General features: G+C 42.1%; 1 protein-coding gene and 1 long non-coding RNA gene across 2 annotated transcripts in view; one reads left to right on the top strand and one right to left on the bottom strand.

The window, feature by feature from the left end:
* camkmt (calmodulin-lysine N-methyltransferase) overlaps positions 1-15,255 on the bottom strand; it is a 368,560-nt gene that overhangs the window by 152,258 nt on the left and 201,047 nt on the right. The window lies entirely within an intron of this gene.
* The window catches only part of LOC134350081 (uncharacterized), a 32,192-nt gene that overhangs the window by 9,246 nt on the left and 7,691 nt on the right, over positions 1-15,255 (top strand). The window contains exons 2-3 of the long non-coding RNA XR_010018804.1: positions 2,024-2,109; positions 14,127-14,249. This is a non-coding gene — a long non-coding RNA (uncharacterized LOC134350081). The remainder of the gene's footprint in view (positions 1-2,023; positions 2,110-14,126; positions 14,250-15,255) is intronic.

Here is a 15,255-nt window from a genome sequence, read left to right as displayed (position 1 = left end):
CTCACCTGGAAGGACTGTCTGAGGCCCTGAATGGTGGTAAGGGAGGAAGTGTAAGGGCATGTGTAGCACTTGTTCCGCTTACAAGGATAAGTGCCAGGAGGGAGATCAGTGGGGAGGGATGGGGGGGACGAATGGGCAAGGGAGTCGCGTAGGGAGCGATCCCTGCAGAAAGCAGAGAGAGGGGGGAGGGAAAGATGTGCTTAGTGGTGGGATCCCGTTGGAGGTGGGGGAAGTTACGGGAAATAATATGTTGGACCCGGAGGCTGGTGGGGTGGTAGGTGAGGACCAGGGGAACCCTATTCCTAGTGGGGTTAGGTTGGAGGAACACTCAGGTTCGAGGAACAACACCTTATATTCTGACTGGGTAGCCTCCAACCTGATGGCATGAACATTGACTTCTCTAACTTCCGCTAATGCCCCACCTCCCCCTCATACCCCATCCGTTATTTATTTTTACACACACATTCTTTCTCTCACTCTCTTTTTTCTCCCTCTGTCCCTCTGACTATACCCCTTGCCCATCCTCTAGGCTCCCCCCCCACCCCCGTCTTTCTCCCTGGGCCTCCTGTCCTATGATCCTCTCATATCCCCTTTGCCAATCACCTGTCCAGCTCTTGGCTCCATCCCTCCCCCTCCTGTTTTCTCCTCTCATTTTGGATCTCCCCCTCGCCCTCCCACTTTCAAATCTCTTACTAACTCTTCCTTCAGTTAGTCCTGACGAAGGGCCTCGGCCTGAAACGTCGACTGTACCTCTTCCTAGAGATGCTGCCTGGCCTGCTGCGTTCACCAGCAACTTTGATGTGTGTTGCTTGAATTTCCAGCATCCACAGAATTCCTGTTGTTTGCGTTTTAAGATATGACTTGGAGTTCAGAAGTCTGAAAGCTGATCAGAGTAAAACATGTAAGATCTGAAAGGCCCCGACTAGAGAACCTTTCCTGTGAAGGAGAAAGGTATAACCTGTAGCAGGGTCTCTGTATTAAGAATCGTTCATGTAAGATAGAGATGAAGAAGAATTTCTTCTCACACTGATCTTTCAAATTCCCTTTCCCAGTGAGTTCAGGAGTTCAGGGATTAAAGATACTGGAAAAATGTCACAATGGTGCCTCCATAAAATCCTCCAAATTCCCTAGAAGACCTAGAACCTGGCATCAGCACCTTCTGCCAGGCTCACAACCCCAATAATGAGGCCTAATTACTCTCAAGGCTCCAAGCACATAAAATTTGATTAGCATGTTGTAGCTATATTAGCTTTGGCTAGGCCACATTTGAAGTATTGTGTCACCAGGCAATAGGAAAGACATCATCACAAACACGAGAAAATCTGCAGATGCTGGAAATCCAAAGCAGCACGCCATAGACCTGATGATGGGTCTCAACCGAAAACAGCAACTGTTTACTCTTTTCCATAGACAACTGCCTGTCCTGCTGAGTTCCTCCAGCATTTCATGTGTTAATAGGAAAAAATATGGAGCCTTTGTAAAGGGCGCAGAAGAGATCCACCCACATACTGGCTGCATTGGAATGCATTAGTTATGAAGAGGGGCTGGAGAAACTTGGATTGCTTACACTAAGTGTCAGCAGCTGAGGGGCAATGTGATAGAAGCAGAGTGGGTTCCGGTTAATGGGAACATATTGGGACAACCACATTTTGGCCCAATTAAGCAGCAGCCCCAATTAGACGGTTTTATGGAAATAGTAAAAAAGTATAAACAAGGCAAACTACCATTTAACTGAGTAACAAATTATGAATTTAAATGAAATACAGGAACAAATTAGAACACTACCAATACCACTAAAGTACTATAAAACTGTGTATTTGCTCTTAATTGTTATCGACAGAGGAATTCATCCAGTGTACCTGTACGCTGCTACATTATTTTGATTGACTGTAAATGAACGAAATCAGTGCAGATAATGGATTGCCTTCATACAATGCTATGAACAATTGCATCCTCCAAATTATTATTTTCATTGTAACATTCAGGATGATTGTTGATACCTTCAATTGTTTATTCTTCATAGTTCCTAACTTGTTGATGTAGTGAAATTGTTTCAATTTCACTTCTGGCCATTTCTGGTATCTCCAAGCCCGGATGCATGAAACCAAGGTGAGCTACGCTGTTCTAAATTGCCATACTGCTTATTTCTCATCAATGATCAGTGACAAAAATTACCGTTTTTTGAACACAAGTGCACACAACTGACGCTATTAAAAAAATATTCACTCTAAGTATGGTATAGTATCTGATGGCCACCTAACTGCATGCGTCTGACAATGGTTAGAAACTGCTTGGCAACAGTCTCCTGCCCCAAGTAAGTGGCATAGTGGCCTACATAAGCAAAAGGAACCCTAGCTACTTTCTCAATTAGTTTTTGTTCTTTAAGGGCTGGTCCAAATAAGCAGTTGCTCTGATTAACCGACGCCCCAATTAACCAGAATCCACTGTCTATATAAATCATGAGAGGCACATTTAGAGTTGATTATAAGAAATCTTTTCCCCGTGAGGAAATGTCAAATACTAGAGGGCCCAGATTTAAGATGAGGGGGAAAGCTTAAAGAAGAGACAATAGCAATGCTTATTCGGCATTTAGACATGAACAGTCATGGAACAGAGGAATGTTGACCACGTGGAGCTAGGTAGTTTAGTTTATGTCGACATCCCAGTTGACACAGACATGGTGATCCAAAGGGCTACTTCCTGAGACATGTTCTTCTTTATCCAAGCATGCAAGGAAGTTCACAGTCACTGAAAGCCAGAACCACCAGTCACCAGCAACCTATTTGGCTCAACATTTTTTACCTTGAGATGGAAAATCTCGGTAAGCAACCTTGTAACTTTTAATACCAATTTTCAGCATTTAGAGCCTCCTTTTAAAAATCAATAATATTTCAAAGTTGCACACATAAAAGTTGCTGGTGAACGCAGCAGGCCAGGCAGCATCTCTAGGAAGAGGTGCACTCGACGTTTCAGGCCGAGACCCTTCGTCAGGACTGCACCTCTTCCTAGAGATGCTGCCTGGCCTGCTGCGTTCACCAGCAACTTTTATGTGTGTTGCTTGAATTTCCAGCATCTGCAGAATTCCTGTTGTTTATATTTCAAAGCTGCAATTTTTTGCTTTGAACTTGTTCACTGCTTACATTAAGTTAAATTATAAGTACTTTATTACCTGGTAACCCATTGTTCAAGAAAACCTTGATAAAATTGCACTGTGGCATAGCAACTGAAAGCATATGGCAGCATGTTGCATATACAATACAAGCACTCTGCATCAGTACAATTTTAATTATCCTCTCACACCTCCAACTGCACAGCTTAGCCTACCTGCTAAGTGTAAATTCTTTTCTTCAAGTTTAGGGGAATCAAATATTAAACACTATACAGTATGTGGTTCACAGTAAAATGCAGAAAGATTAAGTACATTAAAGGTATTAATTCAACTGAAACTCTTACTGAAATTCAAAAACATATCCATAATTGTCAATGTGCATTGATGACTGCAACTTACTCTCAGATATATATTTGCCATACTTATTCTTTAATACATCTATTATTTATTAAAATTGACAAGTGAATCACAACACTGTATTTCAAATTGCATTGAACCTTCCATGTCAAGTAACCCTTTTAACATTTTTCCATTACATCTACTTTCAAAGCATGTTATGCTGGTCTGTCATGATAAAAAGTTTTCAATATTATTTAACCATGTTAATAATGTCAAATGCTTGACGTCCCTTAGCTCTTCAAAAATGAAGATGTCCTCAATATCCAGGGAGCCACCTAACATAAGTGATCAAAGTGGAGCATATTGGATCAGTCGATGAGCTGTGCAATTTCACATAAGCATTTGTAATCTTGTTGCTCTTGACCATTGGCATATCTCAGAGTAACATGATGTCAATGCTTAAAATAGGATTCATAAATCCCATGTTCAGGATGGGGAGGAGGTATGGCAAGAGCAACAGGGACTTCCTTTTTCCCCCATTAATCATTAAAGGCCTATGAGACCACATGACATTGGAGCAGAATTAGGCCATTTGGCCCATCAAGTCTGCTCCACCATTCCGTCATGGCTAATTTATTATCCGTCTCAGTCTCCTACCCCATAACCTTTGATGCCCTTACTAATCAAGAACCTATCAACCTGCACTTCAAATATGCCTAATGACTTGGCCTCCACAGCCATCTATGGCAATGAATTCCACAGATTCACCATCCTCTGGCTAAAGAAATTCCTTCTCATCTCAGTTCTAAAGAGACACCCCTCTGTTCTGAGATTGTGGTCCTAGACTTGCCCACTATAGGAAACATCCTCTCGACAACCACACATATAAAGGCCTTTCAATATTCGATAGGTTTCAATGAGATCCTCCCTCATTCTTCAAAACTCAAGTGAGTACAGGGCTAAAAGCATCAAACTTTCTTTATACGTTCCTGGAATCAGTTCTGTAAACTTCCTTTGGACGCTCTCCAATATCCGCACATCTTTTCTTAGATAAGGAACCCAAAACTGCTCACAATATTTTTAAACTACCTTTCCATAAGTAGTCAAATTTAAACTCCTGCAAAAATTCCTGACTCAACATCCCTCTAGTTGGTTTATAGAATGGTACCTTCAGAATGGTCCAGATACAGAGCTTAAATCTGAGGCCTTGCTTTGGATTGCTTATCAGATGAGTTACATTGTGAACATAGCCAATCCCCACATCAGCATATCTCCTGCTGCAACCCAATTTATATCTGGAGATGCAAGAGAGTGCAGATGTTGGAATCTGGAGCAGCACACCAATCACTGGAGGAACTCAGCAGGCCACATAGCACCTATGGAAAGAATCAGAAAGTCAACGTAGTACATCTGTGGCTACTGTCCATTTCCTTCCACAGATGGTGCCTGACCTGTTGAGTTCCTCCAGCACTTTTTGTGTTGGTCATTTATATATCTAGGTCATCTTTAGATGTAGCTCAAATGATCTCCTCACTGGCTTCTTAAGATCCTCCGTGAACCGTAGCTCTTCAAATATACTTTGTGGCCACTTTATTAGACAACTCCTGAACTGAATAAAGTGGCAATTGAGTGTACATTTGTGGTCTTCTGCTGATATAGCCATCCATCTCAAGCTTTCAGAGATGCTCTTCTGCAGTCCACTGTTGTTGTTTCAAATGTTTTTATTATGAAGCAACATCAGCTTAACCACAACCAACAATGTCCTAAAGTACAATGCTTCTTTTTAATTTTTTTCTTATAACAACATAATGAAAATCAAATGAATGTATGTATAGTAAACAAGAAAAAAGCAAAGGAAACCCTACCACCCCATCTCCTTTCCCCTTCCCAGCCCTACCCTCCCCTCACCCCTCCCGAACGTGCTGTATATGCTCCCGTAGGTCCTACCATGCCCCAACCCCCCAACACACACACTTAGTTCAGCTGTTGGTCTCTTCTAAATGCAACAGTAATGGTTGCCAGATTTTTTCAAATTCTTTGAGTCTGTCCTTGACAACGTATCTTATCCTCTCTAGATGCAGAGTATCCATTAATGCAGCCAGCCATTGTCTAAGTGATGGAGTTTCCTCCTTTTTCCAGAACATCAGTATGAGTTTCTTTTCATTAAGTATGCCATAGGTCAGGAGTTGTTGCTGGGTAGCCTGGAGTTCATTTGACCTTGCAGGAGTTCCAAAAATTATTAAAATGGGGTCTGGTATTATCTGAACCTTCAGCACCTTCAACAGAACCTCAATTATTTGCTTCCAATACTCTTGTATCCTGGGATATAAAGCATAACTATGTAACAAATTTGCCTCCGAGGACTTACATTTCTCACACATTGGGGACCCCTCTGGGAATATTTTATGAATCCTTACTTTTGAGTAATGTAGTCTATGTAGGATTTTAAATTGTAGTTAATCAATGCCTGGCATTGATGGAACAGGAGTGAACATACGCCAAAGCCTCATTCCATATAACCTCCTCTATCTCTGTACCCAACTCCCTTTCCCACTCCTTTTTAACATTATCCATTGTTGTATGACACTTGTTTTGTATGGCATCATACAGATAGGTGATAATGTGTTCTGTCCCTGAACAAGATCTTAAATGATTATCTAATTTATCAGGTTCTACCGTCTCAAAACCAGAAAGGTGTGATCTTATATAGTGTCTTAGCTGGAGATACCTGAAAAAATTACTCTTTTGCAATCTGAATTTGTCCTGGAGCTGCCGAAATGACGCAAAAATCCCTTGTATGTGTAAGTCTCCAATGCTGCGTATCCCTAATTCTCGCCATGCATCAAAGGCCCCATCTATACATGAGGGGATAAAAGAGGGGTTCGCAGATATAAGTACAAGAAATGATAATGTTCTGAGTTTCAAATGCTTCCCCATTTGTCTCCACATCTGTATGGTGCTATGGATAATGGGATTGCCTCTATAACCGGCTTTATTTAACCGAATAGGGGACATGATGATTGCCCCTGTGGAATATGGAAGGCAATCCTCATGCTCCATCTCCAACCATCCAGGAAGTACAACTGTATCATCGATCCAGTATGCTATATGGCTAACGTTAGCAGCCCAGTAATAAAAAATAAAGCTGGGTAGTGCCAGCCCCCCACTAGTCTTATTCTTGCAGAGATGTTTTTTCCTAATTCAATGGGCTTTATAATTCCATATAAAAGGTAGAATTATTGAATCTAATCCTTTAAAAACGGTTTTGGTAAGATAGAGGGGCAGGTTCTGAAATAGATAGAGCATTTGGGGAAGAAAGATAATCTTAACTGCATTTACTCTACCCGCTAAAGAAATTGGGAGTGTCTTCCAAAATTCTATTTTCTTTTTAATCTTTTCAATTAGAGGGACAAAATTTGCTTCAAATAGAGAACTATACTTTTTTGTTATTGCAGTTCTAAGGTAAGTAAACTTCTCAAGGGTTATTTTGAATGGAAATTGTTTAAGCCCCTCCTGTTCTTCTACTCAGACCGGGAATAATTCACTTTTTCCCCAATTAATCTTATACCCCGGGAAAGTGCCATTGACTACTTCCAGCAAAACTGGAATATCAATGTATGGTTTCGTTACAAACAACAAAACATCGTCCGCATAAAGGGAAATTTTGTTGATAGTATATTCTGTATTGTACCCATAAATTTCGGGTGAGAACGTATAGTCTCCGCCAGTGGTTCCAAGGCCAACGCAAACAATAAAGCAGGGGTCCCCAACCTTTTTTGCACGCGGACCGGTTTAATATTGACAATATTCTTGTGGACCAGCCGACCGGGTGGGGGGGGGGGGGGTTAAACACGACCGGAGTACCGGAGTATAGGGGAGTATAGGTGATAAGTCAACTATAAGTAACGTTTGGATATTAAACACACAGTGCATATTTTCCTCGTATGAATATATATAATCATTGCAACGCATCAATATCGCTGAATCAGTGGGAGCCCTGGGCTTGTTTTCCTGCAACAAGACGGTCCTATTGAGGGGTGATGGGAGACAGCGATACTTGAAGGGGGTTCCTTATGTCCAGTCTATTCCGCAATTTAGTTTTCGTTGCATTCATTGCAGAGATATGTTGGAAATGGAAGCAACATTTTCAGTGCTTTTGTGGCTACCTCAGGGTATTCAGCCTTGACTTTGATCCAGAATGCCGGCAGAGATGTTATGTCAAACATACCTTTCACCCACCATCATTTGCAAGCTCGAGGAGTTGCTCTTCTTCCTGCACTGACATGGAAGATTCACCGGAAACATTCACAAATAGGTCACGGACTCATTCCTTTGCACGTGTAGGGTTACTGATGACCTCGCGTGCGTTAAAGTTCAACAGTGGGTATGACAGGGAAAAAGGTGCAGCTGACTCATATCGTTTCTTCGCAGCCCAGTAGCACTTGCTTTGCGGCCCGGTACCAGTCCACGGACCGGTGGTTGGGGACCGCTGCAATAAAGGACTTAATGCACAGCCCTGTCTTGTGCCCCTGTACAAACTGAATGGTTCCGAGAAGGTCTGATTAGTTAGTATTTTAGCACTAGGGTTACTGAATGTAGCTTAATCCAAGTTACAAATTTGTCTCCCATTCCAAATTTTTTCAAAACCTTGTAGAGGTATTGCCATTCCACTTGGTCGAATGCTTTCTCAGCATCTAAACTTAATATTATAAAATCTTCCTTAGGATGTCTTGGGGAATGCATTATATTAAGAAAGCACCTGATGTTATGGAAAGAATTCTTTTTAGGGATAAATCCTGTTCGATCTGAGTGTACCAATTTATTTATCTGCTAACTGAGCCCCCTTGACAGCGTTTTAGCAAAAATTTTCTGATCCAAATTTAGCAGTGAAATCGGCCTATAAGATCCTACCTCCTCTGCGTCTTTGTCCTTCCTTGGAATAAGCGTGATAATGGCCTCGTTCAGGGTTTGGGGTAACCTGCCAGTATCAGACGACTGCAGTCCACTGTTGTGACGGGTGGTTATTTGACTTACTGTCACCTTCATGTCAGCTTGAACTAGTTTGACCATGCTCCCCTAACTTCTCTCATTAACAAGGTGTTTTCACCCATAGAACTGCAGCTCACTGGATGTTTTTTTTTACTTTTTTGCACCATTCTCTGTAAACTCTAGACACTGTTGAAAACCCCAGGAGATCAGCAGTTTCTAAGATGTGAAAACCACTCTGTTTAGCACCTAAAACCATTCCATGGTCAAAGTCACTAAGTCACATTTCTTCCCCATTCTGTTTTGTCTGAACAACAACTGAACCTCTCGACCATTTCTGCATGCTTTTATGCATTGAGTTACTGTCACATGAATGGCTGATTATATACAGTGATTCTACTTTGTTTTTAAAATTTGAGATACATTGAAGTAGGATTTTTTGAGCTAATCTACAAAACACAAATCTGTGGGAAGGTACAAGACCACCTCAAAGGCATTGAACATACCTCGGAGCTCAGTACAGTCCATCATGAAAAAGTGGAAAAAATATGAAACCACAGGCACACTGCCAAGGTCAGGCTGTCCCACTAAACTTAGTCACTGGGAAGAATAGTGCTTGTAAGAGAGGCTACATTGACACCAATAGTCACCCTGAGTGAGCTGCCGAAGCCAATGGCTGCAACTGGAGATGGAGTTCATGACTCCACAATCTCTAAGGCCTTGCACAAAAATGATATTTATGAAAGAGTGGCAAGGAAGAAACCCAGGCTAAAAAAAGTATAGCCTTGCCTGTAAATACCTTGCAAAGTGCCACTTAGAAGAAGATCTGGTGGTTGGATGATTCTAAGGTGGAACTCGTTGGCCTCAACACTAAGTGGTACGTGTGGCATAAATCTAACACTGTGCATCACCATCCCTTCTATAGAGTATAGTGGAGGTAGCATCGTGCTACGGAAATGTTTTTCAGCAGCAGGAACTGGAAATCTGGTCAGGATCGTTGGGAAGATGAATTGATCCTGCATAAAAACCTGCTAGCCTCTGCCAGAAAGCTCAGACTGGGGAGGAAGTTCATCCTTCAGCAGGACAACAACCCAAAGTGCACTGCGAGAGCAACAATGGAGTGGCTTCAAATGAAGAAAATTGATGTCATTGAATGGTTAGTCAGAGACCTGACCTTAACCTGATCGGATACCTTTGGCAAAACCTTAAGATTGCTGTCCACTGCTGCTCCCCAACTAACCTGGCACAATTTGAGCAATTTTGCAAGAGGAATGGTCAAGTCTTGCTCCATCACATTGGGCAAATATAACAGACTTATCCAAAAAGATTATTGGCTGTAAGAGCTGCGAGAGGTGGTTTAACCCAGCACTAAGCAAAGGGGGATGAATACTTTTGAACTACTGACATCTCAGGTTTTGAATTTTTAGTTTTTCGTGCTTTACAATCTTTCCCTTATTCTGGGCATTACTGTTAAAACAAAAGCATAAACATGATTCACAAATAAATATTCTCAATGAAATTGATTAACATCCCTGGTTCCTTTATCTGAAAAAAGGGTTGGGGGCTGAATACTTTTTCAAGGCACAGTTTTTTGCATTTATTGGCAGGTGTACCTAATAAAGTGGCCACTGAGTGTATTTTCTCTTTGATACCTATTCCATCTATTTCATCTACACTACTTTCTTTGGACACTGATAGGAGTCAAAGTACAGGAGTGAAGAAGAAATAGACAGGATAGATATCTGTTCTTCTCCAAATTACTTGAAATTTTAAAATTTCTTCCTCATGTTTAAAAACTCTTCCAAGGGTTTCCCTCTTTCATTTCTCCCTAATCTTTCCAGCTTCAGCCATATAACTGACCTCAGTTACGGCTTCTTTTCAAACTGCTCTTTCCTTTTGCCTAACATTTTGACTATGCGTTTAGCAGTTTAAATCTGTGCAACAAATTGCAATAATAAACTTAGAGTCGTAGAGTCTTGCAGCATAGTAAAAGACCTTCCAGTCCAACTTATCCACGTCACCCAAGTTCTCTTCTTGAGCTAGTCCCATTTGCTTGTACTTGGCCCATATCTCTTTCAAACCTTTCGTATCCAAATACCTGTCCAAATGTCTTTTTAACGTTGTAATTACACTAATGCCGATCACTTCCTCTGGATCCATATGCCCACCTTGTGAAAATACTTGACTAAGAGGTTCATCTTAAATATTTCCCCTCTCACATTAACCTTCTGCCTGTAGTTTTAGATACTGTTACTCTGGAAGAAACTGTGACAATGCATCCTATCTATGACCCTCATGATTTTGTAAACTTCTATGAGATCACCGCTCAGCCTCCTTTGAGCAAGGAAATCAGCCCCAGCCTACCCATTCTCTCCTTAAAACTTAAGCTATTCCATCTCAGGCAATGTCGCTGTGAAATTTTCTACAACCTTGCTAGTATTATCATATCTTATCTGCTGTGTGACAGCACCAGAACTGCACACAACATTTCAGTTGTGCTTTCACAAACAGCTTGCACAGCTATAATGTTACATTCCAACTCTTGTATTCAGTGCAGCTTTCGATGAAGGCAAGGGTGGCATATGTCTTCATCATTGCCATGTCTACCTATGTCAGTAAAGTCTTTGAAGGGAACTACATATCTGTACCTCTAGATCTCTCCGCTCTTCAACACACCCTATAGGAAAGTGGGCTATCCTTTGCCCACTTTCCCTCCAGATCCATATCCTGCCTTAAACTTACAGATACGTACGTTATCTTTCAAATTGTTAATACAGGTGACAAACAATAGCAGCAATCCCTGCAGCACACCATTGGTCACCAACCTCCAGCCTGAAGAATAATCCTCCACTGCTAAACTTGTATTCCATTGGCTGGCTCTTCCTGGATCTCCTGTGATCTAACTTTCCAGAGCAGCCTACCATGCAGAATTTTGCAAAGAAAAACTTACTAAGCTCCATGAATATGATGCCTACTACCCTTACTTCATCAACCCTCTGGTCAATTCTTCAGTATATCCAGTTGGCTAACTCACAAAGAATCCTGCAAATTTAACTTCCCTTTTCTCTATGCAAGACCTTGTCAAAGGCTTTGCCCTACCCTCCTTAAGCTTCTTGGTAACACTTTCAATAAATTTAAATTTGTGGGATATGAGTTCCCATGCACAAGCCATGCTGACTATCCCTAATCAGTCCATGCCTTTCCAAATGATCCTATCTTTCAGAATATGTTCCAGTAATTTTCCCACCACTGATGTTATGCTTGATGCCTTGTTATTCACTGGCTTGTCCTGGCAAACCGTCCTAAATGACACAAAGGTTGGGGGTGTTGTGGATAGTGTGGAGGGCTGTCAGAAGTTACAGCGGGTTATGGATAGGATGCAAAACTGGGCTGAGAAGTGGCAGATGGAGTTCAACCCAGGTAAATGTGAGGTGGTTCATTTTGGTAGGTCAAATATGTTGGCAGAATGTAGTATTAATGGTAAGGCAGTGTGGAGGATCAGAGGGATCTTGGGGTCCGAGTTTATAGGACACTCAAAGCTGCAGCGCAGGTTGACTCTGTAGTTAAGAAGACATACGGTGCATTGGTTTTCATCAACCATGGGATTGAGTTTAATAGCCGAGGGGTAATACTGCAGCTATATAGGATCTTGGTCAGACCCCACTTGGAGTACTATGCTCAGTTTTGGTCACCTCATTACAGGAAGGATGTGGAAACCTTAGAAAGGGTGCAGAGGAGATTTACAAAGATGTTGCCTGGATTGGGGAGCATGCCTTATGAGAATAGCTTGAGTGAACTCGGCCTTTTCTCCTTGGAGCGATGGAGGATGAGAGGTGACCTGATAGAGGTGTATAAGATAATGAGAGGCATTGATCGTGTGGATAGTCAGAGGCTATTCCCCAGGGCTGAAATGGCTAACACGAGAAGGCACAGTTTTAAGGTACTCGGAAGTAGGTACAGAGGAGATGTCAGGGGTAAGTTTTTTACTCAGAAAGTGGTGAAAGCGTGGAATGGGCTGCCGGCAACGGTGGTGGAGGCAGATATGACAGGGTCTTTTAAGAGACTCCTGGATAGGTACATGGAGTTTAGAAAAATAGAGGGCTATGGGTAACCATAGGTAATTTCTAAAGTAAGTACATGCTCGGCACAGCATTGTGGGCTGAATGGCCTGTAGATTTTCTATGTTTCTAAATAAAGGCCATACTCCTTGGCCACACTCCAGTTTTCTGGTACTTCAACCATTGCTAAAGAAGATACAAAAATCTGTTAGGGCTCCCTTACTTCCCACAGTGTTCTAGGATTCACTTAGACAAACCCTGGGGATTTATCCAGCTTTATGTGCCTGAGTGCTGCCAGCACCTCCTCATCTCTTTTCCGAATTCCTTTCTCCATGGTAAATGCAGTCAAGAAGCTTTCACTTAAGACCTTATCCATTTACTCTCGCTCTACACATAGATGTCATGATCAAAATCATGGGAATAAGAAATCTTTTGCCATATTCTACACTCATATTCAATGCTTTCAATGCAGCCATTTTTATGATCGTCATGCAGATAGCTTCCTGCAAAGCTGCAGATATAACAACGTCAAAGTAAAAATGTTGTTTGTTGCCAGCTGCTATCACCTCTATTGACTACCAGCTGTCTGACTTGGTTAATACAGGCAAAACTATCAGCAGTATGAAAGACATTCGAACAAGACTGGCCTCCAGCATTGTGGGAAAAGATCAGTCAAAACGTACAAGAAATGAAGCCAAGGCAAATTCCAATTGCACATAACAGTAGCAGGATGGAAGAGTGAACCAGGGAGTTACACATGAAGCAAAGTGGGAGAGGGACGCGTCTGGTGGAACGGTTTCCCATTTCATAGATGCTGTCCGAGCTGTTGGGTTTTGCCAGCAGTTTCTGTTTTTGTCTCAGTCTTGGCAGTATTAGCCTGGGGTAGGACACTGTCTTGGTTTGCTGATCCTTCCTAAAGATCTGAAGGATTCTGCAGATAGTGCTATTGTTATTTTAATTCGAGGTACAAGCATGGTAGCAGGTCCTTCTCGCCTAATGAGCCTGTAACACCCAATTACACCCATGTGACTAATTGACCTACTAATCTAAAATGTTTAAAGATTCATTTATTATCAAAGCAAATACAACCCTGAAATTCATCTTCCAGGACCTGAGCCAATAGGCTGGTCCTGGACTTATTTCCTGGCATAATTTACATATTACTACTTAACTATTTATGGTTTTATTACTATTTAATTATTTATGGTGCAACTGTAACAAAAACCCATTTCCCCCGGGATCAATAAAGTATGACTATGACTAAATACAACCCTGAAATTCATCTTCTCCAGATAGCCATGAAATAAAGAAAGAAGATAAAAGTTGTTCAGAGACAAACATCAAACACCATCCCCTGCACAAAAATGATTGGCACCCTGATCAACAATCCCCAAAATCCACCCCCCCCCAACCCACACACAAAACAGAACAGAAATGTTGACCCCAAAAGCCTGTACTTCTTTGGAATTTGGGAGAAAACCGGAGCACCCAGAGGAAACCCATGCAGTTACTGAGAGAACATATAAACTCCTTACAGACAGCGGGTTGCAGATGCTGCAAAAGCAATGCTACTGTGTCACCCCACATGTTCTGTTTCTAGTATCTTGGTAACCACTATATCTGGTATTTTTCAGAATCGCATAGGAGGCCATGGATCACTGCTGCCAGATACACCATGAATTTTGTGACAGGTTGTGATCGTGATGCTCAAGCACCCTTGTCCTCAGTCAGCCAAAGGTTACGATTGTACTATGAAGGTGATCATGGGCTCATCATTGTCTGCCCTCACTAATAGGTGGAATCCCTGATATTGCTACTGATCCATATTTTCCAGAATCCCAACATGAACCTTTGTCCTGAGGATTATAAACAGATAAAAAATGCTGGAAACATTCAGCAGGACAGCAACATTTGTGGAAACAGAAAAACTTAATTTTACTGATTGAAGGATTTTCATGGGAATTGAAATACTGTGAGAAAACAAGTTAGATTTAAATTGCAGGGAAGTCATGCGTACAGTAGCTACACCTTTAGTTTGGAGGAAGTGGGAGGAGCCAAAGGAGAAATTATTAAGAGTAAGGACTAATTCCGCTAGACGGAGCAGAGTGGTGGTAGAGGGGAACTGATTAGGTCTGGAATCCAAAAAGAAGCGTAGAGCTTTGAGACCTTCCTGATGGGGGATGGAAGTATATAAGGACTGGACATCCAGCCTTCCTGATGGGGGATGGAAGTATATAAGGACTGGACATCCAGCCTTCCTGATGGGGGATGGAAGTATATAAGGACTGGACATCCAGCCTTCCTGATGGGGGATGGAAGTATATAAGGACTGGGCATCCATCCAGACCTAATCAGTTCCCCTCTACCACCAGTCTGCATGGGCCCGTATGGGTCCTAGCTATGCCTGCCTTTTTGTTGGGTTTGTGGAACAATCTATGTTCCGTACCTATCCTGGTATCTGTACCCCACTTTTCCTTCGCTACATCGACGACTGCATTGGCGCTGCTTCCTGCATGCATGCAGAACTCGTTGACTTTATTAACTTTGCCTCCAACTTTCACCCTGCCCTCAAGTTTACCTGGTCCATTTCCGACACCTCCCTCCCCTTTCTAGATCTTTCTGTCTCTGTCTCTGGAGACAGCTTATCCACTGATGTCTACTATAAGCCTACTGACTCTCACAGCTACCTGGACTATTCCTCTTCTCACCCTGTCTCTTGCAAAAACGCCATCCCCTTCTCGCAATTCCTCCGTCTCTGCCGCA

The sequence above is a fragment of the Mobula hypostoma genome, chromosome 8 (genome assembly GCF_963921235.1).
Source record: "Mobula hypostoma chromosome 8, sMobHyp1.1, whole genome shotgun sequence".
Classification (NCBI taxonomy): Eukaryota; Metazoa; Chordata; class Chondrichthyes; order Myliobatiformes; family Myliobatidae; genus Mobula; species Mobula hypostoma.
The sequence above is the reverse complement of the archived record's forward strand: the minus strand, read 5'-3'. Positions and strand labels throughout refer to the sequence as shown.